This window comes from Hypanus sabinus, chromosome 2 (genome assembly GCF_030144855.1).
Source record: "Hypanus sabinus isolate sHypSab1 chromosome 2, sHypSab1.hap1, whole genome shotgun sequence".
NCBI classification, from domain to species: Eukaryota; Metazoa; Chordata; class Chondrichthyes; order Myliobatiformes; family Dasyatidae; genus Hypanus; species Hypanus sabinus.
Window position 1 is genome coordinate 92,614,949 of NC_082707.1, and position 26,395 is coordinate 92,641,343.

Here is a 26,395-nt window from a genome sequence, read left to right on the forward strand (position 1 = left end):
GGTGGTTGGGTGTGTGATTGATGCGCCTGTTCTGTGTTTGCAGGGTGGTGGGGTTTGGGATTGATGTGTCTGTTCGGTTTTTGTAGGGTGGTGGGGTTTGGATTTATGTGTCTGTTCTGTGTTTGCATGGTGGTGGGGTTTGGGATTGAAGCGTCAGTTCTGTGTTTGTAGGGTGGAGGGGTTTGGAATTGTTGCATTTGTTCTGTGTTGGTAGGGTGGTGGGGTTTGGGATTGTTGCGTTTGTTCTGTGTTTGTAGGGTGGTGGGGTTTGGGATTGATGTGTCTGTTCCGTTTTTGTAGGGTGGTGGGGATTGGGATTGAAGCGTCTGTTCCGTTTTTGTAGGGTGGTGTGGTTTGGGATTGATGCGTCTGTTCTGTGTCTGTAGGGTGGTGGGGTTTGGGATTGATGCGTCTGTTCCGTTTTTGTAGGCTGGTGGTGTTTGGGATTGATGCGTCTGTTCTGTTTTTGTAGGGTGATGGGGTTTGGGATTGATGTGCCTGTTCCGTTTTTGTAGGGTGGTGGGGTTTGGGATTGATGTGTCTGTTCGGTTTTTGTAGGGTGGTGGGGTTTGGGATTGATGCGTTTGTTCTGGTTTTGTAGGGTGGTGGGGTTTGGGATTGATGCGTCTGTTCCATGTTTGTAGGGTGTTGGGGTTTGGATTTATGTGTCTGTTCTGTGTTTGCATGGTGGTGGGGTTTGGGATTGAAGCGTCTGTTCTGTGTTTGTAGGGTGGTGGGGTTTGGGATTGATGTGTCTGTTCCATTTTTGTACGGTGGTGGTGTTTGGGATTGATGCGTCTGTTCTGTTTTGCACGGTGGTGAGATTTGGGATTGAAGCGTCAGTTCTGTGTTTGTAGCATGGTGGGGTTTGGAATTGTTGCGTTTGTTCTTTGTTGGTAGGGTGGTGGGGTTTGGGATTGTTGCGTTTGTTCTGTGTTTGTAGGCTGGTGGGGTTTGGGATTGATGTGTCTGTTCCGTTTTTGTAGGGTGGTGGGGTTTGGGATTGTAGCATCTGTTCCGTTTTTGTAGGGTGGTGTGGTTTGGGATTGATGCGTCTGTTCTGTGTCTGTAGGGTGGTGGGGTTTGGGATTGATGCGTCTGTTCTGTTTTGCACGGTGGTGAGATTTGGGATTGAAGCGTCAGTTCTGTGTTTGTAGGGTGGTGGGGTTTCGAATTGTTGCGTTTGTTCTGTGTTAGTAGGGTGGTGTGGTTTGGGATTGTTGCGTTTGTTCTGTGTTTGTAGGGTGGTGGGGTTTGGGATTGATGTGTCTGTTCCGTTTTTGTAGGGTGGTGGGGTTTCGAATTGTTGCGTTTGTTCTGTGTTAGTAGGGTGGTGTGGTTTGGGATTGTTGCGTTTGTTCTGTGTTTGTAGGGTGGTGGGGTTTGGGATTGATGTGTCTGTTCCGTTTTTGTAGGGTGGTGGGGTTTGTGATTGATGCGTCTGTTCTGTGTTTACAGGGTGGTGGGGTTTGGAATTGATGCGTCTGTTCTGTGTTTGCAGGGTGGTGGTGTTTGGGATTGATGTGTCTGTTCTGTGTTTGTAGGGTGGTGGGGTTTGGGATTGATGCGTCTGTTCTGTTTTTGTTGGGTGGTAGGGTTTGGGATTGATGTGTCTGTTCCGTTTTTGTAGGGTGGTGGTGTTTGGGATTGATGTGTCTGTTCGGTTTTTGTAGGGTGGTGGGGTTTGTGATTGAAACGTCTGTTCGGTTTTTGTAGGGTGGTGGGGTTTGGGATTGATGCGTCTGTTCTGTGTTTGTAGGGTGGTGGGTTTTGGGATTGAAGCGTTCGTTCCGTTTTTGTAGGGTGGTGGTGTTTGGGATTGATGCGTCTGTTCTGTTTTTGTAGGGTGGTGGGGTTTGGGATTGATGTGCCTGTTCCGTTTTTGTAGGGTGGTGGGGTTTGGGATTGATGTGTCTGTTCGGTTTTTGTAGGGTGGTGGGGTTTGGGATTGATGCGTTTGTTCTGGTTTTGTAGGGTGGTGGGGTTTGGGATTAATGCGTCTGTTCCATGTTTGTAGGGTGTTGTGGTTTGGATTTATGTGTCTGTTCTGTGTTTGCATGGTGGTGGGGTTTGGGATTGAAGCGTCTGTTCTGTGTTTGTAGGGTGGTGGGGTTTGGGATTGATGCGTCTGTTCTGTTTTGCACGGTGGTGAGATTTGGGATTGAAGCGTCAGTTCTGTGTTTGTAGGGTGGTGGGGTTTGGAATTGTTGCGTTTGTTCTTTGTTGATAGGGTGGTGGGGTTTGGGATTGTTGCGTTTGTTCTGTGTTTGTAGGCTGGTGGGGTTTGGGATTGATGTGTCTGTTCCGTTTTTGTAGGGTGGTGGGGTTTGGGATTGTAGCATCTGTTCCGTTTTTGTAGGGTGGTGTGGTTTGGGATTGATGCGTCTGTTCTGTGTCTGTAGAGTGGTGGGGTTTGGGATTGATGCGTCTGTTCTGTTTTGCACGGTGGTGAGATTTGGGATTGAAGCGTCAGTTCTGTGTTTGTAGGGTTGTGGGGTTTCGAATTGTTGCGTTTGTTCTGTGTTAGTAGGGTGGTGTGGTTTGGGATTGTTGCGTTTGTTCTGTGTTTGTAGGGTGGTGGGGTTTGGGATTGATGTGTCTGTTCCGTTTTTGTAGGGTGGTGGGGTTTGTGATTGATGCGTCTGTTCTGTGTTTGCAGGGTGGTGGGGTTTGGAATTGATGCGTCTGTTCTGTGTTTGCAGGGTGGTGGGGTTTGGGATTGATGTGTCTGTTCTGTGTTTGTAGGGTGGTGGGGTTTGGGATTGATGCGTCTGTTCTGTTTTTGTTGGGTGGTAGGGTTTGGGATTGATGTGTCTGTTCCGTTTTTGTAGGGTGGTGGTGTTTGGGATTGATGTGTCTGTTCGGTTTTTGTAGGGTGGTGGGGTTTGTGATTGAAACGTCTGTTCGGTTTTTGTAGGGTGGTGGGGTTTGGGATTGATGCGTCTGTTCTGTGTTTGTAGGGTGGTGGGTTTTGGGATTGAAGCGTTCGTTCCGTTTTTGTAGGGTGGTGGGGTTTGGGATTGATCTGTCTGTTCCATTTTTGTACGGTGGTGAGGTTTGGGATTGATGTGTCTCTTCTGTGTTTGTAGGGTGGTGGGGTTAGGGATTGATGCGTCTGTTCTGTGTTTGTAGAGTGGTCGGGTTTTGGATTGATGCATCTGTTCCGTTTATGTAGGGTGGTGGGGTTTGGGACTGATGTGTGTGTTCCATTTTTGTAGGGTGGTGGGGTTTGGGATTGAAGCGTCTGTTCCGTTTTTGTACGGCGGTGGGGTTTGTGATTGAAGTGACTGTTCCGTTTTTGTAGTTTGGTGGAGTTTGGGATTGATGCGTCTGTTCTGTGTTTGTAGGGTGGTAGGGTTTGGGATTGATGTGTCTGTTCGGTTTTTGTAGGGTGGTGGGGTTTGGGATTGATGTGTCTGTTCCGTTTTTGTAGGGTGGTGTGGTGTGAGATTGATGCGTCTGTTCTGTGTTTGCAGGGTGGTGGGGTTTGGGATTGATGTGTCTGTTCGGTTTTTGTAGAGTGGTGGGGTTTGGATTTATGTGTCTGTTCTGTGTTTGCATGGTGGTGGGGTTTGGGATTGAAGCGTCAGTTCTGTGTTTGTAGGGTGGTGGGGTTTGGAATTGTTGCGTTTGTTCTGTGTTGGTAGGGTGGTGGGGTTTGGGATTGTTGCGTTTGTTCTGTGTTTGTAGGGTGGTGGGGTTTGGGATTGATGTGTCTGTTCCGTTTTTGTAGGGTGGTGGGGTTTGGGATTGAAGCGTCTGTTCCGTTTTTGTAGGGTGGTGTGGTTTGGGATTGATGCGTCTGTTCTGTGTCTGTAGGGTGGTGGGGTTTGGGATTGATGCGTCTGTTCCATTTTTGTAGGCTGGTGGTGTTTGGGATTGATGCGTCTGTTCTGTTTTTGTAGGGTGGTGGGGTTTGGGATTGATGTGCCTGTTCCGCTTTTGTAGGGTGGTGGGGGTTGGGATTGATGTGCCTGTTCGGTTTTTGTAGGGTGGTGGGGTTTGGGATTGATGCGTTTGTTCTGGTTTTGTAGGGTGGTGGGGTTTGGGATTGATGCGTCTGTTCCATGTTTGTAGGGTGTTGGGGTTTGGATTGATGTGTCTGTTCTGTGTTTGCATGGTGGTGGGGTTTGGGATTGAAGCGTCTGTTCTGTGTTTGTAGGGTGGTGGGGTTTGGGATTGATGTGTCTGTTCCATTTTTGTACGGTGGTGGTGTTTGGGATTGATGCGTCTGTTCTGTTTTGCACGGTGGTGAGATTTGGGATTGAAGCGTCAGTTCTGTGTTTGTAGGGTGGTGGGGTTTGGAATTGTTGCGTTTGTTCTTTGTTGGTAGGGTGGTGGGGTTTGGGATTGCTGCGTTTGTTCCGTTTTTGTAGGCTGGTGGGGTTTGGGATTGTAGCATCTGTTCCGTTTTTGTAGGGTGGTGTGGTGTGGGATTGATGCGTCTGTTCTGTGTCTGTAGGGTGGTGAGGTTTGGGATTGATGCGTCTGTTCTGTTTTGCACGGTGGTGAGATTTGGGATTGAAGCCTCAGTTCTGTGTTAGTAGGGTGGTGTGGTTTGGGATTGTTGCGTTTGTTCTGTGTTTGTAGGCTGGTGGGTTTTGGGATTGATGCGTCTGTTCTGTGTTTGCAGGGTGGTGGGGTTTGGAATTGATGCGTCTGTTCTGTGTTTGCAGGGTGGTGGGGATTGGAATTGATGCGTCTGTTCTGTGTTTGCAGGGTGGTGGGGTTTGGGATTGATGTGTCTGTTCTGTGTTTGTAGGGTGGTGGGGTTTGGGATTGATGCGTCTGTTCTGTTTTTGTTGGGTGGTAGGGTTTGGGATTGATGTGTCTGTTCGGTTTTTGTAGGGTGGTGGGGTTTGGGATTGATGTGTCTGTTCGGTTTTTGTAGGGTGGTGTGGTGTGTGATTGATGCGTCTGTTCTGTGTTTGCAGGGTGGTGGGGTTTGGGATTGATGTGTCTGTTCGGTTTTTGTAGAGTGGTGGGGTTTGGATTTATGTGTCTGTTCTGTGTTTGCATGGTGGTGGGGTTTGGGATTGAAGCGTCAGTTCTGTGTTTGTAGGGTGGAGGGGTTTGGAATTGTTGCGTTTGTTCTGTGTTGGTAGGGTGGTGGGGTTTGGGATTGTTGCGTTTGTTCTGTGTTTGTAGGGTGGTGGGGTTTGGGATTGATGTGTCTGTTCCGTTTTTGTAGGGTGGTGGGGTTTGGGATTGAAGCGTCTGTTCCGTTTTTGTAGGGTGTTGTGGTTTGGGATTGATGCGTCTGTTCTGTGTCTGTAGGGTGGTGGGGTTTGGGATTGATGCGTCTGTTCCGTTTTTGTAGGCTGGTGGTGTTTGGGATTGATGCGTCTGTTCTGTTTTTGTAGGGTGGTGGGGTTTGGGATTGATGTGCCTGTTCCGTTTTTGTAGGGTGGTGGGGTTTGGGATTGATGTGCCTGTTCGGTTTTTGTAGTGTGGTGGGGTTTGGGATTGATGCGTTTGTTCTGGTTTTGTAGGGTGGTGGGGTTTGGGATTGATGCGTCTGTTCCATGTTTGTAGGGTGTTGGGGTTTGGATTGATGTGTCTGTTCTGTGTTTGCATGGTGGTGGGATTTGGGATTGAAGCGTCTGTTCTGTGTTTGTAGGGTGGTGGGGTTTGGGATTGATGTGTCTGTTCCATTTTTGTACGGTGGTGGTGTTTGGGATTGATGCGTCTGTTCTGTTTTGCACGGTGGTGAGATTTGGGATTGAAGCGTCAGTTCTGTGTTTGTAGGGTGGTGGGGTTTGGAATTGTTGCGTTTGTTCTTTGTTGGTAGGGTGGTGGGATTTGGGATTGCTGCGTTTGTTCCGTTTTTGTAGGCTGGTGGGGTTTGGGATTGTAGCATCTGTTCCGTTTTTGTAGGGTGGTGTGGTGTGGGATTGATGCGTCTGTTCTGTGTCTGTAGGGTGGTGAGGTTTGGGATTGATGCGTCTGTTCTGTTTTGCACGGTGGTGAGATTTGGGATTGAAGCCTCAGTTCTGTATTTGTAGGGTGGTGGGGTTTGGAATTGTTGCGTTTGTTCTGTGTTAGTAGGGTGGTGTGGTTTGGGATTGTTGCGTTTGTTCTGTGTTTGTAGGGTGGTGGGGTTTGGGATTGATGCGTCTGTTCTGTGTTTGCAGGGTGGTGGGGTTTGGAATTGATGCGTCTGTTCTGTGTTTGCAGGGTGGTGGGGATTGGAATTGATGCGTCTGTTCTGTGTTTGCAGGGTGGTGGGGTTTGGGATTGATGTGTCTGTTCTGTGTTTGTAGGGTGGTGGGGTTTGGGATTGGTGCGTCTGTTCTGTGTTTCTAGGGTGGTGGGGTTTGGGATTGAAGCGTCTATTCTGTGTTTGTAGGGTGGTCGGGATTGTGATTGATGCGTTTGTTCCGTATTTGTAGGGTGGTGGGGTTTGGGATTGAAGTGCCTGTTCGGTTTTTGTAGGGTGGTGGGGATGGGATTGATGCGTCTGTTCTGTGTTTGTAGGGTGGTGGGGTTTGGGATTGGTGCGTCTGTTCTGTGTTTCTAGGGTGGTGGGGTTTGGGATTGAAGCGTCTTCCGTTTTTGAAGGGTGGTGGGGTTTGGGATTGATGCGTCTGTTCTGTGTTTGTAGGGTGGTGGGGTTTGGGTTCGATGCGTCTGTTCTGTGTTTCTAGGGTGGTGGGGTTTGGGATTGAAGCGTCTGTTCCGTTTTTAAGGGTGGTGGGTTTTGGGATTGAAGCGTCTGTTCCGTTTTTGTACGGCGGTGGGGTTTGTGATTGAAGAGACTGTTCCGTTTTTGTAGTTTGGTGGAGTTTGGGATTGATGCGTCTGTTCTGTGTTTGTAGGGTGGTGGGGTTTGGGATTGATGTGTCTGTTCGGTTTTTGTAGGGTGGTGGGGTGTGTGATTGATGCGTCTGTTCTGTGTTTGCAGGGTGGTGGGGTTTGGGATTGATGTGTCTGTTCCATTTTTGTAGGGTGGTGGTGTTTGGGATTGATGTGTCTGTTCGGTTTTTGTAGGGTGGTGGGGTTTGTGATTGAAACGTCTGTTCGGTTTTTGTAGGTTGGTCGGGTTTGGGATTGATGCGTCTGTTCAGTGTTTGTAGGGTGGTGGGGTTCGGGATTGATGCGTCTGTTCTGTGTTTGTAGGGTGGTGGGGTTTGGGATTGAAGCGTTCGTTCCGTTTTTGTAGGGTGGTGGGGATTGGGATTGACCTGTCTGTTCCATTTTTGTACGGTGGTGAGGTTTGGGATTGATGTGTCTCTTCTGTGTTTGCATGGTGGTGGGGTTTGGGATTGAAGCGTCTGTTCTGTGTTTGTAGGGTGGTGGGGTTTGGGATTGATGCGTCTGTTCTGTGTTTGTAGGGTGGTGGGGTTTGGGATTGAAGCGCCTGTTCCGTTTTTGTAGGGTGGTCGGGTTTGGGCTTGATGCGCCTATTCTGTTTTTGTAGGGTGGTGGAGTTTGGGATTGATGCGTCTGTTCCATGTTTGTAGGGTTGTGTGGTTTGGGATTGATACGTCTGTTCGTATTTTGTAGAGAGGTGGGGTTTGGGATTGATGTCTCTGTTCGGTTTTTGTAGGTTGGTGGGGTTTGGGAATGATGTGTCCGTTCCACTTCTGCAGTGTGTTGGGGTTTGGGATTGATGTGTCTGTTCTGTGTTTGAAGGGTGGTGGGTTTTGGGATTGATGCGTCTGTACCTTCTTTGTACGGGGGTGGGGTTTGGGATTGATGCGTCTGTTCCGTTTCTGTAGGGTGCTGGGGTTTGGGATTGATGTGTCTATTCTGTGTTTGTAGGGTGGTCGGGATTGTGATTGATGCGTTTGTTCCGTATTTGTAGGGTGGTGGGGTTTGGGATTGAAGTGCCTGTTCGGTTTTTGTAGGGTGGTGGGGATGGGATTGATGCGTCTGTTCTGTGTTTGTAGGGTGGTGGGGTTTGGGATTGATGCGTCTGTTCTGTGTTTCTAGGGTGGTGGTGTTTGGGATTGAAGCGTCTGTTCCGTTTTTGAAGGGTGGTGGGGTTTGGGATTGATGCGTCTGTTCTGTGTTTGTAGGGTGGTGGGGTTTGGGTTCGATGCGTCTGTTCTGTGTTTCTAGGGTGGTGGGGTTTGGGATTGAAGCGTCTGTTCCGTTTTTAAGGGTGGTGGGTTTTGGGATTGAAGCGTCTGTTCCGTTTTTGTACGGCGGTGGGGTTTGTGATTGAAGAGACTGTTCCGTTTTTGTAGTTTGGTGGAGTTTGGGATTGATGCGTCTGTTCTGTGTTTGTAGGGTGGTGGGGTTTGGGATTGATGTGTCTGTTCGGTTTTTGTAGGGTGGTGGGGTGTGTGATTGATGCGTCTGTTCTGTGTTTGCAGGGTGGTGGGGTTTGGGATTGATGTGTCTGTTCCATTTTTGTAGGGTGGTGGTGTTTGGGATTGATGTGTCTGTTCGGTTTTTGTAGGGTGGTGGGGTTTGTGATTGAAACGTCTGTTCGGTTTTTGTAGGTTGGTCGGGTTTGGGATTGATGCGTCTGTTCAGTGTTTGTAGGGTGGTGGGGTTCGGGATTGATGCGTCTGTTCTGTGTTTGTAGGGTGGTGGGGTTTGGGATTGAAGCGTTCGTTCCGTTTTTGTAGGGTGGTGGGGATTGGGATTGACCTGTCTGTTCCATTTTTGTACGGTGGTGAGGTTTGGGATTGATGTGTCTCTTCTGTGTTTGCATGGTGGTGGGGTTTGGGATTGAAGCGTCTGTTCTGTGTTTGTAGGGTGGTGGGGTTTGGGATTGATGCGTCTGTTCTGTGTTTGTAGGGTGGTGGGGTTTGGGATTGAAGCGCCTGTTCCGTTTTTGTAGGGTGGTCGGGTTTGGGCTTGATGCGCCTATTCTGTTTTTGTAGGGTGGTGGAGTTTGGGATTGATGCGTCTGTTCCATGTTTGTAGGGTTGTGTGGTTTGGGATTGATACGTCTGTTCGTATTTTGTAGAGAGGTGGGGTTTGGGATTGATGTCTCTGTTCGGTTTTTGTAGGTTGGTGGGGTTTGGGAATGATGTGTCCGTTACACTTCTGCAGTGTGGTGGGGTTTGGGATTGATGTGTCTGTTCTGTGTTTGAAGGGTGGTGGGTTTTGGGATTGATGCGTCTGTACCTTCTTTGTACGGGGGTGGGGTTTGGGATTGATGCGTCTGTTCCGTTTCTGTAGGGTGCTGGGGTTTGGGATTGATGTGTCTATTCTGTGTTTGTAGGGTGGTCGGGATTGTGATTGATGCGTTTGTTCCGTATTTGTAGGGTGGTGGGGTTTGGGATTGAAGTGCCTGTTCGGTTTTTGTAGGGTGGTGGGGATGGGATTGATGCGTCTGTTCTGTGTTTGTAGGGTGGTGGGGTTTGGGATTGATGCGTCTGTTCTGTGTTTCTAGGGTGGTGGTGTTTGGGATTGAAGCGTCTGTTCCGTTTTTGAAGGGTGGTGGGGTTTGGGATTGATGCGTCTGTTCTGTGTTTGTAGGGTGGTGGGGTTTGTGATTGATGCGTCTGTTCTGTGTTTCTAGGGTGGTGGGGTTTGGGATTGAAGCGTCTGTTCCGTTTTTGAAGGGTGGTGGGTTTTGAGTTTGAAGCGTCTGTTCCGTTTTTGTACGGCGGTGGGGTTTGTGCTTGAAGAGACTGTTCCGTTTTTGTAGTTTGGTGGAGTTTGGGATTGATGCGTCTGTTCAGTGTTTGTAGGGTGGTGGGGTTTGGGATTGATGTGTCTGTTCGGTTTTTGTAGGGTGGTGGGGTTTGGGATTGATGTGTCTGTTCGGTTTTTGTAGGGTGGTGGGGTGTGTGATTTATGCGTCTGTTCTGTGTTTGCAGCGTGGTGGGGTTTGGGATTGATGTGTCTGTTCTGTGTTTGTAGGGTGGTGGGGTTTGGGATTGATGCGTCTGTTCTGTTTTTGTAGGGTGGTAGGGTTTGGGATTGATGTGTCTGTTCCGTTTTTGTAGGGTGGTGGGGTTCGGGATTGATGCGTCTGTTCTGTGTTTGTAGGGTGGTGGGTTTTGGGATTGAAGCATTCGTTCCGTTTTTGTAAGGTGGTGGGGTTTGGGATTGATCTGTCTGTTCCATTTTTGTACGGTGGTGAGGTTTGGGATTGATGTGTCTCTTCTGTGTTTGTAGGGTGGTGGGGTTAGGGATTGATGCGTTTCTTCTGTGTTTGTAGAGTGGTCGGGTTTGGGATTGATGCATCTGTTCCGTTTTTGTAGGGTGGTGGGGTTTGGGACTGATGTGTGTGTTCCATTTTTGTAGGGTGGTGGGCTTTGGGATTGATGTGTCTGTTCCATTTTTGTACGGTGGTGGTGTTTGGGATTGATGCGTCTGTTCTGTTTTGCACGGTGGTGAGATTTGGGATTGAAGCGTCAGTTCTGTGTTTGTAGGGTGGTGGGGTTTGGAATTGTTGCGTTTGTTCTTTGTTGGGAGGGTGGTGGGGTTTGGGATTGATGTGTCTGTTCGGTTTTTGTAGGGTGGTGGGGTGTGTGATTTATGCGTCTGTTCTGTGTTTGCAGCGTGGTGGGGTTTGGGATTGATGTGTCTGTTCTGTGTTTGTAGGGTGGTGGGGTTTGGGATTGATGCGTCTGTTCTGTTTTTGTAGGGTGGTAGGGTTTGGGATTGATGTGTCTGTTCCGTTTTTGTAGGGTGGTGGGGTTCGGGATTGATGCGTCTGTTCTGTGTTTGTAGGGTGGTGGGTTTTGGGATTGAAGCATTCGTTCCGTTTTTGTAAGGTGGTGGGGTTTGGGATTGATCTGTCTGTTCCATTTTTGTACGGTGGTGAGGTTTGGGATTGATGTGTCTCTTCTGTGTTTGTAGGGTGGTGGGGTTAGGGATTGATGCGTTTCTTCTGTGTTTGTAGAGTGGTCGGGTTTGGGATTGATGCATCTGTTCCGTTTTTGTAGGGTGGTGGGGTTTGGGACTGATGTGTGTGTTCCATTTTTGTAGGGTGGTGGGCTTTGGGATTGATGTGTCTGTTCCATTTTTGTACGGTGGTGGTGTTTGGGATTGATGCGTCTGTTCTGTTTTGCACGGTGGTGAGATTTGGGATTGAAGCGTCAGTTCTGTGTTTGTAGGGTGGTGGGGTTTGGAATTGTTGCGTTTGTTCTTTGTTGGGAGGGTGGTGGGGTTTGGGATTGTTGCGTTTGTTCTGTGCTTGTAGGGTGGTGGGGTTTGGGATTGATGTGTCTGTTCCGTTTTTGTACGGTGGTGGGGTTTGGGATTGAAGCGTCTGTTCCGTTTTTGTAGGGTGGTGTGGTTTGGGATTGATGTGTCTGTTCTGTGTTTGTAGGGTGGTGGGGTTTGGGATTGATGCCTCTGTTCTGTTTTTGTAGGGTGGTGAGTTTGGGATTGATGTGTCTGTTCAGATTTTGTAGGGTGGTGGGGATTGGGATTGAAGCGTCTGTTCGGTTTTTGTAGGGTGGTGGGGTTTGGTATTGATGTGTTTGTTCTGGTTTTGTAGGGTGGTGGGGTTTGGGATTGATGCGTCTGTTCCATGTTTGTAGGGTGGTGGGGTTTGGATTTATGTGTCTGTTCTGTGTTTGCATGGTGGTGGGGTTTGGGATTGAAGCGTCTGTCCTGTGTTTGTAGGGTGGTGGGGTTTGGGATTGATGCGTCTGTTCTGTGTTTGTAGGGTGGTGGGGATTGGGATTGAAGCGCCTGTTCGGTTTTTGTAGGGTGGTGGGGTTTGGGCTTGATGCGTCTGTTCTGTTTTTGTAGGGTGGTGGAGTTTGGGATTGATGCGTCTGTTCCATGTTTGTAGGGTGGTGTGCTTTGCGATTGATGCGTCTGTTCCGTTTTTGTAGGGTGGGGGGTTTTGGGATTGATGCGAAAGTACTGTGTTTGTAGGGTGGTGGTGATTGGGATTAATGCTTCTGTTCGGTTTTTGTAGGGTGGTGGGGTTTGGGATTGATGCGTCTGTTCAGTTTTTGTAGGCTGGTGGGTTTTGGGATTGAAGCGTCTGTTCCGTTTTTGTACGGCGGTGGGGTTTGTGATTGAAGAGTCTGTTCCGTTTTTGTAGCTTGGTGGAGTTTGGGATTGATGCGTCTGTTCTGTGTTTGTAGGGTGGTGGGGTTTGGGATTGATGTGTCTGTTCGGTTTTTGTAGGGTGGTGGGGTTTGGGATTGATGTGTCTGTTCGGTTTTTGTAGGGTGGTGGGGTGTGTGATTGATGCGTCTGTTCTGTGTTTGCAGGGTGGTGGGGTTTGGGATTGATGTGTCTGTTCTGTGTTTGCAGGGTGGTGGGGTTTGTGATTGATGCGTCTGTTCTGTGTTTGCAGGGTGGTGGGGTTTGTGATTGATGCGTCTGTTCTGTGTTTGCAGGGTGGTGGGGTTTGGGATTGATGTGTCTGTTCTGTGTTTGCAGGGTAGTGGGGTTTGTGACTGATGCGTCTGTTCTGTGTTTGCAGGATGGTGGGGTTTGGGATTGATGCGTCTGTTCTGTTTTTGTAGGGTGGTGAGTTTGGGATTGATGTGTCTGTTCAGTTTTTGTAGGGTGGTGGGGATTGGGATTGAAGCGTCTGTTCGGTTTTTGTAGGGTGGTGGGGTTTGGGATTGATGTGTCTGTTCCATGTTTGTAGGGTGGTGGGGTTTGGATTTATGTGTCTGTTCTGTGTTTGCATGGTGGTGGGGTTTGGGACTGAAGCGTCTGTTCTGTGTTTGTAGGGTGGTGGGGTTTGGGATTGATGCGTCTCTTCTGTGTTTGTAGGGTGGCGGGGTTTGGGATTGAAGCGCCTGTTCCGTTTTTGTAGTGTGGTGGGGTTTGGGCTTGATGCGTCTGTTCTGTTTTTGTAGGGTGGTGTAGTTTGGGATTCATGCGTCTGTTCCATGTTTGTAGGGTTGTGGGGTTTGGGATTGATACGTCTGTTCCGTTTTTGTAGAGAGGTGGGGTTTGGGATTGATGTCTCTGTTCGGTTTTTGTAGGTTGGTGGGGTTTGGGAATGATGTGTCCGTTCCACTTCTGCGGGGTGGTGGGGTTTGGGATTGATGTGTCTGTACTGTGTTTGAAGGGTGGTGGGTTTTGGGATTGATGCGTCTGTTCCTTCTTTGTACGGGGGTGGGGTTTGGGATTGATGCGTCTGTTCCGTTTCTGTAGGGTGCTGGGGTTTGGGATTGATGTGTATATTCTGTGTTTGTAGGTTGGTCGGGATTGTGATTGATGCGTTTCTTCCGTATTTGTAGGGTGGTGTGGTTTGGGATTGAAGTGCCTGTTCGGTTTTTGTAGGGTGGTGGGGATGGGATTGATGCGTCTGTTCTGTGTTTGTAGGGTGGTGGGGTTTGGGATTGATGCGTCTGTTCTGTGTTTCTAGGGTGGTGGGGTTTGGGATTGCAGCGTCTGTTCCGTTTTTGAAGGGTGGTGGGGTTTGGGATTGATGCGTCTGTTCTGTGTTTGTAGGGTGGTGGGGTTTTCGATTGATGTGTCTGTTCGGTTTTTGTAGGGTGTTGGGGTTTGGGTTTGATGTGTCTGTTCGGTTTTTGTAGGGTGGTGTGGTTTGGGATTGATGCGTCTGTTCTGTTTTGCACGGTGGTGCGATTTGGGATTGATGCGTCTGTTCTGTGTTTGTAGGGTGGTGGGGTTTGGGATTGATGCGTCTGTTCTGTGTTTCTAGGGTGGTCGGGTTTGGGATTGAAGCGTCTGTTCCGTTTTTAAGGGTGGTGGGTTTTGGGATTGAAGCGTCTGTTCCGTTTTTGTACGGCGGTGGGGTTTGTGATTGAAGTGACTGTTCCGTTTTTGTAGTTTGGTGGAGTTTGGGATTGATGCGTCTGTTCTGTGTTTGTAGGGTGGTGGGGTTTGGGATTGATGTGTCTGTTCGGTTTTTGTAGGGTGGTGGGGTTTGGGATTGATGTGTCTGTTCGGTTTTTGTAGGGTGGTTGGGTGTGTGATTGATGCGCCTGTTCTGTGTTTGCAGGGTGGTGGGGTTTGGGATTGATGTGTCTGTTCGGTTTTTGTAGGGTGGTGGGGTTTGGATTTATGTGTCTGTTCTGTGTTTGCATGGTGGTGGGGTTTGGGATTGAAGCGTCAGTTCTGTGTTTGTAGGGTGGAGGGGTTTGGAATTGTTGCGTTTGTTCTGTGTTGGTAGGGTGGTGGGGTTTGGGATTGTTGCGTTTGTTCTGTGTTTGTGGGGTGGTGGGGTTTGGGATTGATGTGTCTGTTCCGTTTTTGTAGGGTGGTGGGGATTGGGATTGAAGCGTCTGTTCCGTTTTTGTAGGGTGGTGTGGTTTGGGATTGATGCGTCTGTTCTGTGTCTGTAGGGTGGTGGGGTTTGGGATTGATGCGTCTGTTCCGTTTTTGTAGGCTGGTGGTGTTTGGGATTGATGCGTCTGTTCTGTTTTTGTAGGGTGATGGGGTTTGGGATTGATGTGCCTGTTCCGTTTTTGTAGGGTGGTGGGGTTTGGGATTGATGTGTCTGTTCGGTTTTTTGTAGGGTGGTGGGGATTGGGATTGATGCGTTTGTTCTGGTTTTGTAGGGTGGTGGGGTTTGGGATTGATGCGTCTGTTCCATGTTTGTAGGGTGTTGGGGTTTGGATTTATGTGTCTGTTCTGTGTTTGCATGGTGGTGGGGTTTGGGATTGAAGCGTCTGTTCTGTGTTTGTAGGGTGGTGGGGTTTGGGATTGATGTGTCTGTTCCATTTTTGTACGGTGGTGGTGTTTGGGATTGATGCGTCTGTTCTGTTTTGCACGGTGGTGAGATTTGGGATTGAAGCGTCAGTTCTGTGTTTGTAGCATGGTGGGGTTTGGAATTGTTGCGTTTGTTCTTTGTTGGTAGGGTGGTGGGGTTTGGGATTGTTGCGTTTGTTCTGTGTTTGTAGGCTGGTGGGGTTTGGGATTGATGTGTCTGTTCCGTTTTTGTAGGGTGGTGGGGTTTGGGATTGTAGCATCTGTTCCGTTTTTGTAGGGTGGTGTGGTTTGGGATTGATGCGTCTGTTCTGTGTCTGTAGGGTGGTGGGGTTTGGGATTGATGCGTCTGTTCTGTTTTGCACGGTGGTGAGATTTGGGATTGAAGCGTCAGTTCTGTGTTTGTAGGGTGGTGGGGTTTCGAATTGTTGCGTTTGTTCTGTGTTAGTACGGTGGTGTGGTTTGGGATTGTTGCGTTTGTTCTGTGTTTGTAGGGTGGTGGGGTTTGGGATTGATGTGTCTGTTCCGTTTTTGTAGGGTGGTGGGGTTTGTGATTGATGCGTCTGTTCTGTGTTTACAGGGTGGTGGGGTTTGGAATTGATGCGTCTGTTCTGTGTTTGCAGGGTGGTGGTGTTTGGGATTGATGTGTCTGTTCTGTGTTTGTAGGGTGGTGGGGTTTGGGATTGATGCGTCTGTTCTGTTTTTGTTGGGTGGTAGGGTTTGGGATTGATGTGTCTGTTCCGTTTTTGTAGGGTGGTGGTGTTTGGGATTGATGTGTCTGTTCGGTTTTTGTAGGGTGGTGGGGTTTGTGATTGAAACGTCTGTTCGGTTTTTGTAGGGTGGTGGGGTTTGGGATTGATGCGTCTGTTCTGTGTTTGTAGGGTGGTGGGTTTTGGGATTGAAGCGTTCGTTCCGTTTTTGTAGGGTGGTGGTGTTTGGGATTGATGCGTCTGTTCCGTTTTTGTAGGGTGGTGGGGTTTGGGATTGATGTGTCTGTTCGGTTTTTGTAGGGTGGTGGGGTTTGGGATTGATGCGTTTGTTCTGGTTTTGTAGGGTGGTGGGGTTTGGGATTAATGCGTCTGTTCCATGTTTGTAGGGTGTTGGGGTTTGGATTTATGTGTCTGTTCTGTGTTTGCATGGTGGTGGGGTTTGGGATTGAAGCGTCTGTTCTGTGTTTGTAGGGTGGTGGGGTTTGGGATTGATGCGTCTGTTCTGTTTTGCACGGTGGTGAGATTTGGGATTGAAGCGTCAGTTCTGTGTTTGTAGGGTGGTGGGGTTTGGAATTGTTGCGTTTGTTCTTTGTTGATAGGGTGGTGGGGTTTGGGATTGTTGCGTTTGTTCTGTGTTTGTAGGCTGGTGGGGTTTGGGATTGATGTGTCTGTTCCGTTTTTGTAGGGTGGTGGGGTTTGGGATTGTAGCATCTGTTCCGTTTTTGTAGGGTGGTGTGGTTTGGGATTGATGCGTCTGTTCTGTGTCTGTAGAGTGGTGGGGTTTGGGATTGATGCGTCTGTTCTGTTTTGCACGGTGGTGAGATTTGGGATTGAAGCGTCAGTTCTGTGTTTGTAGGGTGGTGGGGTTTCGAATTGTTGCGTTTGTTCTGTGTTAGTAGGGTGGTGTGGTTTGGGATTGTTGCGTTTGTTCTGTGTTTGTAGGGTGGTGGGGTTTGGGATTGATGTGTCTGTTCCGTTTTTGTAGGGTGGTGGGGTTTGTGATTGATGCGTCTGTTCTGTGTTTGCAGGGTGGTGGGGTTTGGAATTGATGCGTCTGTTCTGTGTTTGCAGGGTGGTGGGGTTTGGGATTGATGTGTCTGTTCTGTGTTTGTAGGGTGGTGGGGTTTGGGATTGATGCGTCTGTTCTGTTTTTGTTGGGTGGTAGGGTTTGGGATTGATGTGTCTGTTCCGTTTTTGTAGGGTGGTGGTGTTTGGGATTGATGTGTCTGTTCGGTTTTTGTAGGGTGGTGGGGTTTGTGATTGAAACGTCTGTTCGGTTTTTGTAGGGTGGTGGGGTTTGGGATTGATGCGTCTGTTCTGTGTTTGTAGGGTGGTGGGTTTTGGGATTGAAGCGTTCGTTCCGTTTTTGTAGGGTGGTGGGGTTTGGGATTGATCTGTCTGTTCCATTTCTGTACGGTGGTGAGGTTTGGGATTGATGTGTCTCTTCTGTGTTTGTAGGGTGGTGGGGTTAGGGATTGATGCGTCTGTTCTGTGTTTGTAGAGTGGTCGGGTTTTGGATTGATGCATCTGTTCCGTTTATGTAGGGTGGTGGGGTTTGGGACTGATGTGTGTGTTCCATTTTTGTAGGGTGGTGGGGTTTGGGATTGAAGCGTCTGTTCCGTTTTTGTACGGCGGTGGGGTTTGTGATTGAAGTGACTGTTCCGTTTTTGTAGTTTGGTGGAGTTTGGGATTGATGCGTCTGTTCTGTGTTTGTAGGGTGGTAGGGTTTGGGATTGATGTGTCTGTTCGGTTTTTGTAGGGTGGTGGGGTTTGGGATTGATGTGTCTGTTCGGTTTTTGTAGGGTGGTGTGGTGTGTGATTGATGCGTCTGTTCTGTGTTTGCAGGGTGGTGGGGTTTGGGATTGATGTGTCTGTTCGGTTTTTGTAGAGTGGTGGGGTTTGGATTTATGTGTCTGTTCTGTGTTTGCATGGTGGTGGGGTTTGGGATTGAAGCGTCAGTTCTGTGTTTGTAGGGTGGTGGGGTTTGGAATTGTTGCGTTTGTTCTGTGTTGGTAGGGTGGTGGGGTTTGGGATTGTTGCGTTTGTTCTGTGTTTGTAGGGTGGTGGGGTTTGGGATTGATGTGTCTGTTCCGTTTTTGTAGGGTGGTGGGGTTTGGGATTGAAGCGTCTGTTCCGTTTTTGTAGGGTGGTGTGGTTTGGGATTGATGCGTCTGTTCTGTGTCTGTAGGGTGGTGGGGTTTGGGATTGATGCGTCTGTTCCATTTTTGTAGGCTGGTGGTGTTTGGGATTGATGCGTCTGTTCTGTTTTTGTAGGGTGGTGGGGTTTGGGATTGATGAGCCTGTTCCGTTTTTGTAGGGTGGTGGGGTTTGGGATTGATGTGCCTGTTCGGTTTTTGTAGGGTGGTGGGGTTTGGGATTGATGCGTTTGTTCTGGTTTTGTAGGGTGGTGGGGTTTGGGATTGATGCGTCTGTTCCATGTTTGTAGGGTGTTGGGGTTTGGATTGATGTGTCTGTTCTGTGTTTGCATGGTGGTGGGGTTTGGGATTGAAGCGTCTGTTCTGTGTTTGTAGGGTGGTGGGGTTTGGGATTGATGTGTCTGTTCCATTTTTGTACGGTGGTGGTGTTTGGGATTGATGCGTCTGTTCTGTTTTGCACGGTGGTGAGATTTGGGATTGAAGCGTCAGTTCTGTGTTTGTAGGGTGGTGGGGTTTGGAATTGTTGCGTTTGTTCTTTGTTGGTAGGGTGGTGGGGTTTGGGATTGCTGCGTTTGTTCCGTTTTTGTAGGCTGGTGGGGTTTGGGATTGTAGCATCTGTTCCGTTGTTGTAGGGTGGTGTGGTGTGGGATTGATGCGTCTGTTCTGTGTCTGTAGGGTGGTGAGGTTTGGGATTGATGCGTCTGTTCTGTTTTGCACGGTGGTGAGATTTGGGATTGAAGCCTCAGTTCTGTGTTAGTAGGGTGGTGTGGTTTGGGATTGTTGCGTTTGTTCTGTGTTTGTAGGCTGGTGGGGTTTGGGATTGATGCGTCTGTTCTGTGTTTGCAGGGTGGTGGGGTTTGGAATTGATGCGTCTGTTCTGTGTTTGCAGGGTGGTGGGGATTGGAATTGATGCGTCTGTTCTGTGTTTGCAGGGTGGTGGGGTTTGGGATTGATGTGTCTGTTCTGTGTTTGTAGGGTGGTGGGGTTTGGGATTGATGCGTCTGTTCTGTTTTTGTTGGGTGGTAGGGTTTGGGATTGATGTGTCTGTTCGGTTTTTGTAGGGTGGTGGGGTTTGGGATTGATGTGTCTGTTCGGTTTTTGTAGGGTGGTGTGGTGTGTGATTGATGCGTCTGTTCTGTGTTTGCAGGGTGGTGGGGTTTGGGATTGATGTGTCTGTTCGGTTTTTGTAGAGTGGTGGGGTTTGGATTTATGTGTCTGTTCTGTGTTTGCATGGTGGTGGGGTTTGGGATTGAAGCGTCAGTTCTGTGTTTGTAGGGTGGAGGGGTTTGGAATTGTTGCGTTTGTTCTGTGTTGGTAGGGTGGTGGGGTTTGGGATTGTTGCGTTTGTTCTGTGTTTGTAGGGTGGTGGGGTTTGGGATTGATGTGTCTGTTCCGTTTTTGTAGGGTGGTGGGGTTTGGGATTGAAGCGTCTGTTCCGTTTTTGTAGGGTGGTGTGGTTTGGGATTGATGCGTCTGTTCTGTGTCTGTAGGGTGGTGGGGTTTGGGATTGATGCGTCTGTTCCGTTTTTGTAGGCTGGTGGTGTTTGGGATTGATGCGTCTGTTCTGTTTTTGTAGGGTGGTGGGGTTTGGGATTGATGTGCCTGTTCCGTTTTTGTAGGGTGGTGGGGTTTGGGATTGATGTGCCTGTTCGGTTTTTGTAGTGTGGTGGGGTTTGGGATTGATGCGTTTGTTCTGGTTTTGTAGGGTGGTGGGGTTTGGGATTGATGCGTCTGTTCCATGTTTGTAGGGTGTTGGGGTTTGGATTGATGTGTCTGTTCTGTGTTTGCATGGTGGTGGGGTTTGGGATTGAAGCGTCTGTTCTGTGTTTGTAGGGTGGTGGGGTTTGGGATTGATGTGTCTGTTCCATTTTTGTACGGTGGTGGTGTTTGGGATTGATGCGTCTGTTCTGTTTTGCACGGTGGTGAGATTTGGGATTGAAGCGTCAGTTCTGTGTTTGTAGGGTGGTGGGGTTTGGAATTGTTGCGTTTGTTCTTTGTTGGTAGGGTGGTGGGGTTTGGGATTGCTGCGTTTGTTCCGTTTTTGTAGGCTGGTGGGGTTTGGGATTGTAGCATCTGTTCCGTTTTTGTAGGGTGGTGCGGTGTGGGATTGATGCGTCTGTTCTGTGTCTGTAGGGTGGTGAGGTTTGGGATTGATGCGTCTGTTCTGTTTTGCACGGTGGTGAGATTTGGGATTGAAGCCTCAGTTCTGTATTTGTAGGGTGGTGGGGTTTGGAATTGTTGCGTTTGTTCTGTGTTAGTAGGGTGGTGTGGTTTGGGATTGTTGCGTTTGTTCTGTGTTTGTAGGGTGGTGGGGTTTGGGATTGATGCGTCTGTTCTGTGTTTGCAGGGTGGTGGGGTTTGGAATTGATGCGTCTGTTCTGTGTTTGCAGGGTGGTGGGGATTGGAATTGATGCGTCTGTTCTGTGTTTGCAGGGTGGTGGGGTTTGGGATTGATGTGTCTGTTCTGTGTTTGTAGGGTGGTGGGGTTTGGGATTGGTGCGTCTGTTCTGTGTTTCTAGGGTGGTGGGGTTTGGGATTGAAGCGTCTATTCTGTGTTTGTAGGGTGGTCGGGATTGTGATTGATGCGTTTGTTCCGTATTTGTAGGGTGGTGGGGTTTGGGATTGAAGTGCCTGTTCGGTTTTTGTAGGGTGGTGGGGATGGGATTGATGCGTCTGTTCTGTGTTTGTAGGGTGGTGGGGTTTGGGATTGTTGCGTCTGTTCTGTGTTTCTAGGGTGGTGGGGTTTGGGATTGAAGCGTCTTCCGTTTTTGAAGGGTGGTGGGGTTTGGGATTGATGCGTCTGTTCTGTGTTTGTAGGGTGGTGGGGTTTGGGTTCGATGCGTCTGTTCTGTGTTTCTAGGGTGGTGGGGTTTGGGATTGAAGCGTCTGTTCCGTTTTTAAGGGTGGTGGGTTTTGGGATTGAAGCGTCTGTTCCGTTTTTGTACGGCGGTGGGGTTTGTGATTGAAGAGACTGTTCCGTTTTTGTAGTTTGGTGGAGTTTGGGATTGATGCGTCTGTTCTGTGTTTGTAGGGTGGTGGGGTTTGGGATTGATGTGTCTGTTCGGTTTTTGTAGGGTGGTGGGGTGTGTGATTGATGCGTCTGTTCTGTGTTTGCAGGGTGGTGGGGTTTGGGATTGATGTGTCTGTTCCATTTTTGTAGGGTGGTGGTGTTTGGGATTGATGTGTCTGTTCGGTTTTTGTAGGGTGGTGGGGTTTGTGATTGAAACGTCTGTTCGGTTTTTGTAGGTTGGTCGGGTTTGGGATTGATGCGTCTGTTCAGTGTTTGTAGGGTGGTGGGGTTCGGGATTGATGCGTCTGTTCTGTGTTTGTAGGGTGGTGGGGTTTGGGATTGAAGCGTTCGTTCCGTTTTTGTAGGGTGGTGGGGATTGGGATTGACCTGTCTGTTCCATTTTTGTACGGTGGTGAGGTTTGGGATTGATGTGTCTCTTCTGTGTTTGCATGGTGGTGGGGTTTGGGATTGAAGCGTCTGTTCTGTGTTTGTAGGGTGGTGGGGTTTGGGATTGATGCGTCTGTTCTGTGTTTGTAGGGTGGTGGGGTTTGGGATTGAAGCGCCTGTTCCGTTTTTGTAGGGTGGTCGGGTTTGGGCTTGATGCGCCTATTCTGTTTTTGTAGGGTGGTGGAGTTTGGGATTGATGCGTCTGTTCCATGTTTGTAGGGTTGTGTGGTTTGGGATTGATACGTCTGTTCGTATTTTGTAGAGAGGTGGGGTTTGGGATTGATGTCTCTGTTCGGTTTTTGTAGGTTGGTGGGGTTTGGGAATGATGTGTCCGTTCCACTTCTGCAGTGTGGTGGGGTTTGGGATTGATGTGTCTGTTCTGTGTTTGAAGGGTGGTGGGTTTTGGGATTGATGCGTCTGTACCTTCTTTGTACGGGGGTGGGGTTTGGGATTGATGCGTCTGTTCCGTTTCTGTAGGGTGCTGGGGTTTGGGATTGATGTGTCTATTCTGTGTTTGTAGGGTGGTCGGGATTGTGATTGATGCGTTTGTTCCGTATTTGTAGGGTGGTGGGGTTTGGGATTGAAGTGCCTGTTCGGTTTTTGTAGGGTGGTGGGGATGGGATTGATGCGTCTGTTCTGTGTTTGTAGGGTGGTGGGGTTTGGGATTGATGCGTCTGTTCTGTGTTTCTAGGGTGGTGGTGTTTGGGATTGAAGCGTCTGTTCCGTTTTTGAAGGGTGGTGGGTTTTGGGATTGATGCGTCTGTTCCTTCTTTGTAGGGGGTGGGGTTTGGGACTGATGCGTCTGTTCTGTATTTGTAGGGTGGTGGGGTTTGGGATTGATGCGTCTGTTCTGTTTTTGTACGGTGCTGGGATTTGGGATTGATGCGTCTGTTCTATGTTTGTAGGGTGGTGGGGTTTGGGATAGAAGCATCTGTTCTGTTTTTGTAGGGTGGTGGGGTTTGGGATTGAAGCGTCTGTTCCGTTTTTGTAGTTTGGTGGGGTTTGGGATTGATGCTTCTGTTCTGTGTTTGTAGGGTGGTGGGGTTTGGGATTGATGTGTCTGTTATGTGTTTGTAGGGTGGTGGGATTTGGCATTGATGTGTCTGTTACATTTTTGTAGGGTGGTGGGTTTTGGGATTGATGCGTCTGTTCCGTTTTTTTAGGGTGGTGTGGTTTGCGATTGATGCGTCTGTTCCGTTTTTGTAGTGTGGGGGGTTTTGGGATTGATGCGAATGTTCTGTGTTTTTAGGGTTGTGGGGTTTGGGATTGATGTGTCTGTTCGGTTTTTGTAGGTTGGTGGGGTTTGGGATTGATGTGTCTGTTCGGTTTTTGTAGGGTGGTGGGGTTTGTGATTGTGACGTCCGTTCGGTTTTTGTAGGGCGGTGGGGTTTGGGATTGATGCGTCTGTTCAGTTTTTGTAGTTTGGTGGAGTTTGGGATTGAAGCATCTGTTCCGTTTTTGTAGGCTGGTGGTGTCTGGGATTGATGCTTCTGTTCTGTTTTTGTAGGGTGCTGGGGTTTGGGATTGATGTGTCTGTTCCGTTTTTGTAGGGTGGTGGGGTTTGGGATTGATGTGTCTGTTCGGTTTTTGTAGGGTGGTGAGGTTTGGGATTGATGTGTCTGTTCGGTTTTTGTAGGGTGGTGGGGTTTGTGATTGAAACGTCTGTTCCATTTTTGTAGGGTGGTGGAGTTTGTGTTTGATGCGTCTGTTCCGTTTTTGTAGGGTGGTGTGGTTTGCGATTGATGCGTCTGTTCCGCTTTTGTAGGGTGGTGGGGTTTGGGATTAATGCTTCTGTTCGGTTTTTGTAGGGTGGTGGGGTTTGGGATTGATGCGTCTGTTCAGTTTTTGTAGGCTTGTGGGTTTTGGGATTGAAGCGTCTGTTCCGTTTTTGTACGGCGGTGGGGTTTGTGATTGAAGAGACTGTTCCGTTTTTGTAGTTTGGTGGAGTTTGGGATTGATGCGTCTGTTCTGTGTTTGTAGGGTGGTGGGGTTTGGGATTGATGTGTCTGTTCTGTGTTTGCAGGGTGGTGGGGTTTGTGATTGATGCGTCTGTTCTGTGTTTGCAGGGTGGTGGGGTTTGTGATTGATGCGTCTGTTCTGTGTTTGCAGGGAGATGGGGTTTGGGATTGCTGTGTCTGTTCTGTGTTTGCAGGGTGGTGGGGTTTGTGACTGATGCGTCTGTTCTGTGTTTGCAGGGTGGTGGGGTTTGGGATTGATGCATCTGTTCTGTTTTTGTAGGGTGGTGAGTTTGGGATTGATGTGTCTGTTCAGTTTTTGTAGGGTGGTGGGGATTGGGATAGAAGCGTCTGTTCGGTTTTTGTAGGGTGGTGGGGTTTGGGATTGATGTGTTTGTTCTGGTTTTGTAGGGTGGTGGGGTTTGGGATTGATGAGTCTGTTCCATGTTTGTAGGGTGGTGGGGTTTGGATTTATGTGTCTGTTCTGTGTTTGCATGGTGGTGGGGTTTGGGATTGAAGCGTCTGTTCTGTGTTTGTAGGGTGGTCGGGTTTGGGATTGATGCGTCTCTTCTGTGTTTGTAGGGTGGTGGGGATTGGGATTGAAGCGCCTGTTCCGTTTTTGTAGGGTGGTGGGGTTTGGGCTTGATGCGTCTGTTCTGTTTTTGTAGGGTGGTGGAGTTTGGGATTCATGCGTCTGTTCCATGTTTGTAGGGTTGTGGGGTTTGGGATTGATACGTCTGTTCGGTTTTTGCAGAGAGGTGGGGTTTGGGATTGATGTCTCTGTTCGGTTTTTGTAGGTTGGTGGGGTTTGGGAATGATGTGTCCGTTCCACTTCTGCGGGGTGGTGGGGTTTGGGATTGATGTGTCTGTACTGTGTTTGAAGGGTGGTGGGTTTTGGGATTGATGCGTCTGTTCCTTCTTTGTACGGGGGTGGGGTTTGGGATTGATGCGTCTGTTCCGTTTCTGTAGGGTGCTGGGGTTGGGGATTGATGTGTCTATTCTGTGTTTGTAGGTTGGTCGGGATTGTGATTGATGCGTTTCTTCCGTATTTGTAGGGTGGTGTGGTTTGGGATTGAAGTGCCTGTTCGGTTTTTGTAGGGTGGTGGGGATGGGATTGATGCGTCTGTTGTGTGTTTGTAGGGTGGTGGGGTTTGGGATTGATGCGTCTGTTCTGTGTTTCTAGGGTGGTGGGGTTTGGGATTGCAGCGTCTGTTCCGTTTTTGAAGGGTGGTGGGGTTTGGGACTGATGCGTCTGTTCTGTGTTTGTAGGGTGGTGGGGTTTGGGATTGATGCGTCTGTTCTGTGTTTCTAGGGTGGTGGGGTTTGGGATTGACGCGTCTGTTCCGTTTTTGAAGGGTGGTGGGTTTTGGGATTGATGCGTCTGTTCCTTCTTTGTAGGGGGTGGGGTTTGGGACTGATGCGTCTGTTCTGTATTTGTAGGGTGGTGGGGTTTGGGATTGATGCGTCTGTTCTGTTTTTGTACGGTGCTGGGATTTGGGATTGATGCGTCTGTTCTATGTTTGTAGGGTGGTGGGGTTTGGGATAGAAGCATCTGTTCTGTTTTTGTAGGGTGGTGGGATTTGGGATTGAAGCGTCTGTTCCGTTTTTGTAGTTTGGTGGGGTTTGGGATTGATGCTTCTGTTCTGTGTTTGTAGGGTGGTGGGGTTTGGGATTGATGTGTCTGTTATGTGTTTGTAGGGTGGTGGGATTTGGCATTGATGCGTCTGTTACATTTTTGTAGGGTGGTGGGTTTTGGGATTGATGCGTCTGTTCCGTTTTTTTAGGGTGGTGTGGTTTGCGATTGATGCGTCTGTTCCGTTTTTGTAGGGTGGGGGGTTTTGGGATTGATGCGAATGTTCTGTGTTTTTAGGGTTGTGGGGTTTGGGATTGATGTGTCTGTTCGGTTTTTGTAGGTTGGTGGGGTTTGGGATTGATGTGTCTGTTCCTTCTTTGTACGGGGGTGGGGTTTGGGATTGATGCGTCTGTTCCGTTTCTGTAGGGTGCTGGGGTTTGGGATTGATGTGTCTATTCTGTGTTTGTAGGTTGGTCGGGATTGTGATTGATGCGTTTCTTCCGTATTTGTAGGGTGGTGTGGTTTGGGATTGAAGTGCCTGTTCGGTTTTTGTAGGGTGGTGGGGATGGGATTGATGCGTCTGTTCTGTGTTTGTAGGGTGGTGGGGTTTGGGATTGATGCGTCTGTTCTGTGTTTCTAGGGTGGTGGGGTTTGGGATTGCAGCGTCTGTTCCGTTTTTTGAAGGGTGGTGGGGTTTGGGAATGATGCGTCTGTTCTGTGTTTGTAGGGTGGTGGGGTTTGGGATTGATGCGTCTGTTCTGTGTTTCTAGGGTGGTGGGGTTTGGGATTGACGCGTCTGTTCCGTTTTTGAAGGGTGGTGGGTTTTGGGATTGATGCGTCTGTTCCTTCTTTGTAGGGGGTGGGGTTTGGGACTGATGCGTCTGTTCTGTATTTGTAGGGTGGTGGGGTTTGGGATTGATGCGTCTGTTCTGTTTTTGTACGGTGCTGGGATTTGGGATTGATGCGTCTGTTCTATGTTTGTAGGGTGGTGGGGTTTGGGATAGAAGCATCTGTTCTGTTTTTGTAGGGTGGTGGGGTTTGGGATTGAAGCGTCTGTTCCGTTTTTGTAGTTTGGTGGGGTTTGGGATTGATGCTTCTGTTCTGTGTTTGTAGGGTGGTGGGGTTTGGGATTGATGTGTCTGTTATGTGTTTGTAGGGTGGTGGGATTTGGCATTGATGTGTCTGTTACATTTTTGTAGGGTGGTGGGTTTTGGGATTGATGCGTCTGTTCCGTTTTTTTAGGGTGGTGTGGTTTGCGATTGATGCGTCTGTTCCGTTTTTGTAGTGTGGGGGGTTTTGGGATTGATGCGAATGTTCTGTGTTTTTAGGGTTGTGGGGTTTGGGATTGATGTGTCTGTTCGGTTTTTGTAGGTTGGTGGGGTTTGGGATTGATGTGTCTGTTCGGTTTTTGTAGGGTGGTGGGGTTTGTGATTGTGACGTAAGTTCGGTTTTTGTAGGGCGGTGGGGTTTTGGGATTGATGCGTCTGTTCAGTTTTTGTAGTTTGGTGGAGTTTGGGATTGAAGCATCTGTTCCGTTTTTGTAGGCTGGTGGTGTCTGGGATTGATGCTTCTGTTCTGTTTTTGTAGGGTGCTGGGGTTTGGGATTGATGTGTCTGTTCCGTTTTTGTAGGGTGGTGGGGTTTGGGATTGATGTGTCTGTTCGGTTTTTGCAGGGTGGTGAGGTTTGGGATTGATGTGTCTGTTCGGTTTTTGTAGGGTGGTGGGGTTTGTGATTGAAACGTCTGTTCCATTTTTGTAGGGTGGTGGAGTTTGTGTTTGATGCGTCTGTTCCGTTTTTGTAGGGTGGTGTGGTTTGCGATTGATGCGTCTGTTCCGTTTTTGTAGGGTGGTGGGGTTTGGGATTAATGCTTCTGTTCGGTTTTTGTAGGGTGGTGGGGTTTGGGATTGATGCGTCTGTTCAGTTTTTGTAGGCTTGTGGGTTTTGGGATTGAAGCGTCTGTTCCGTTTTTGTACGGCGG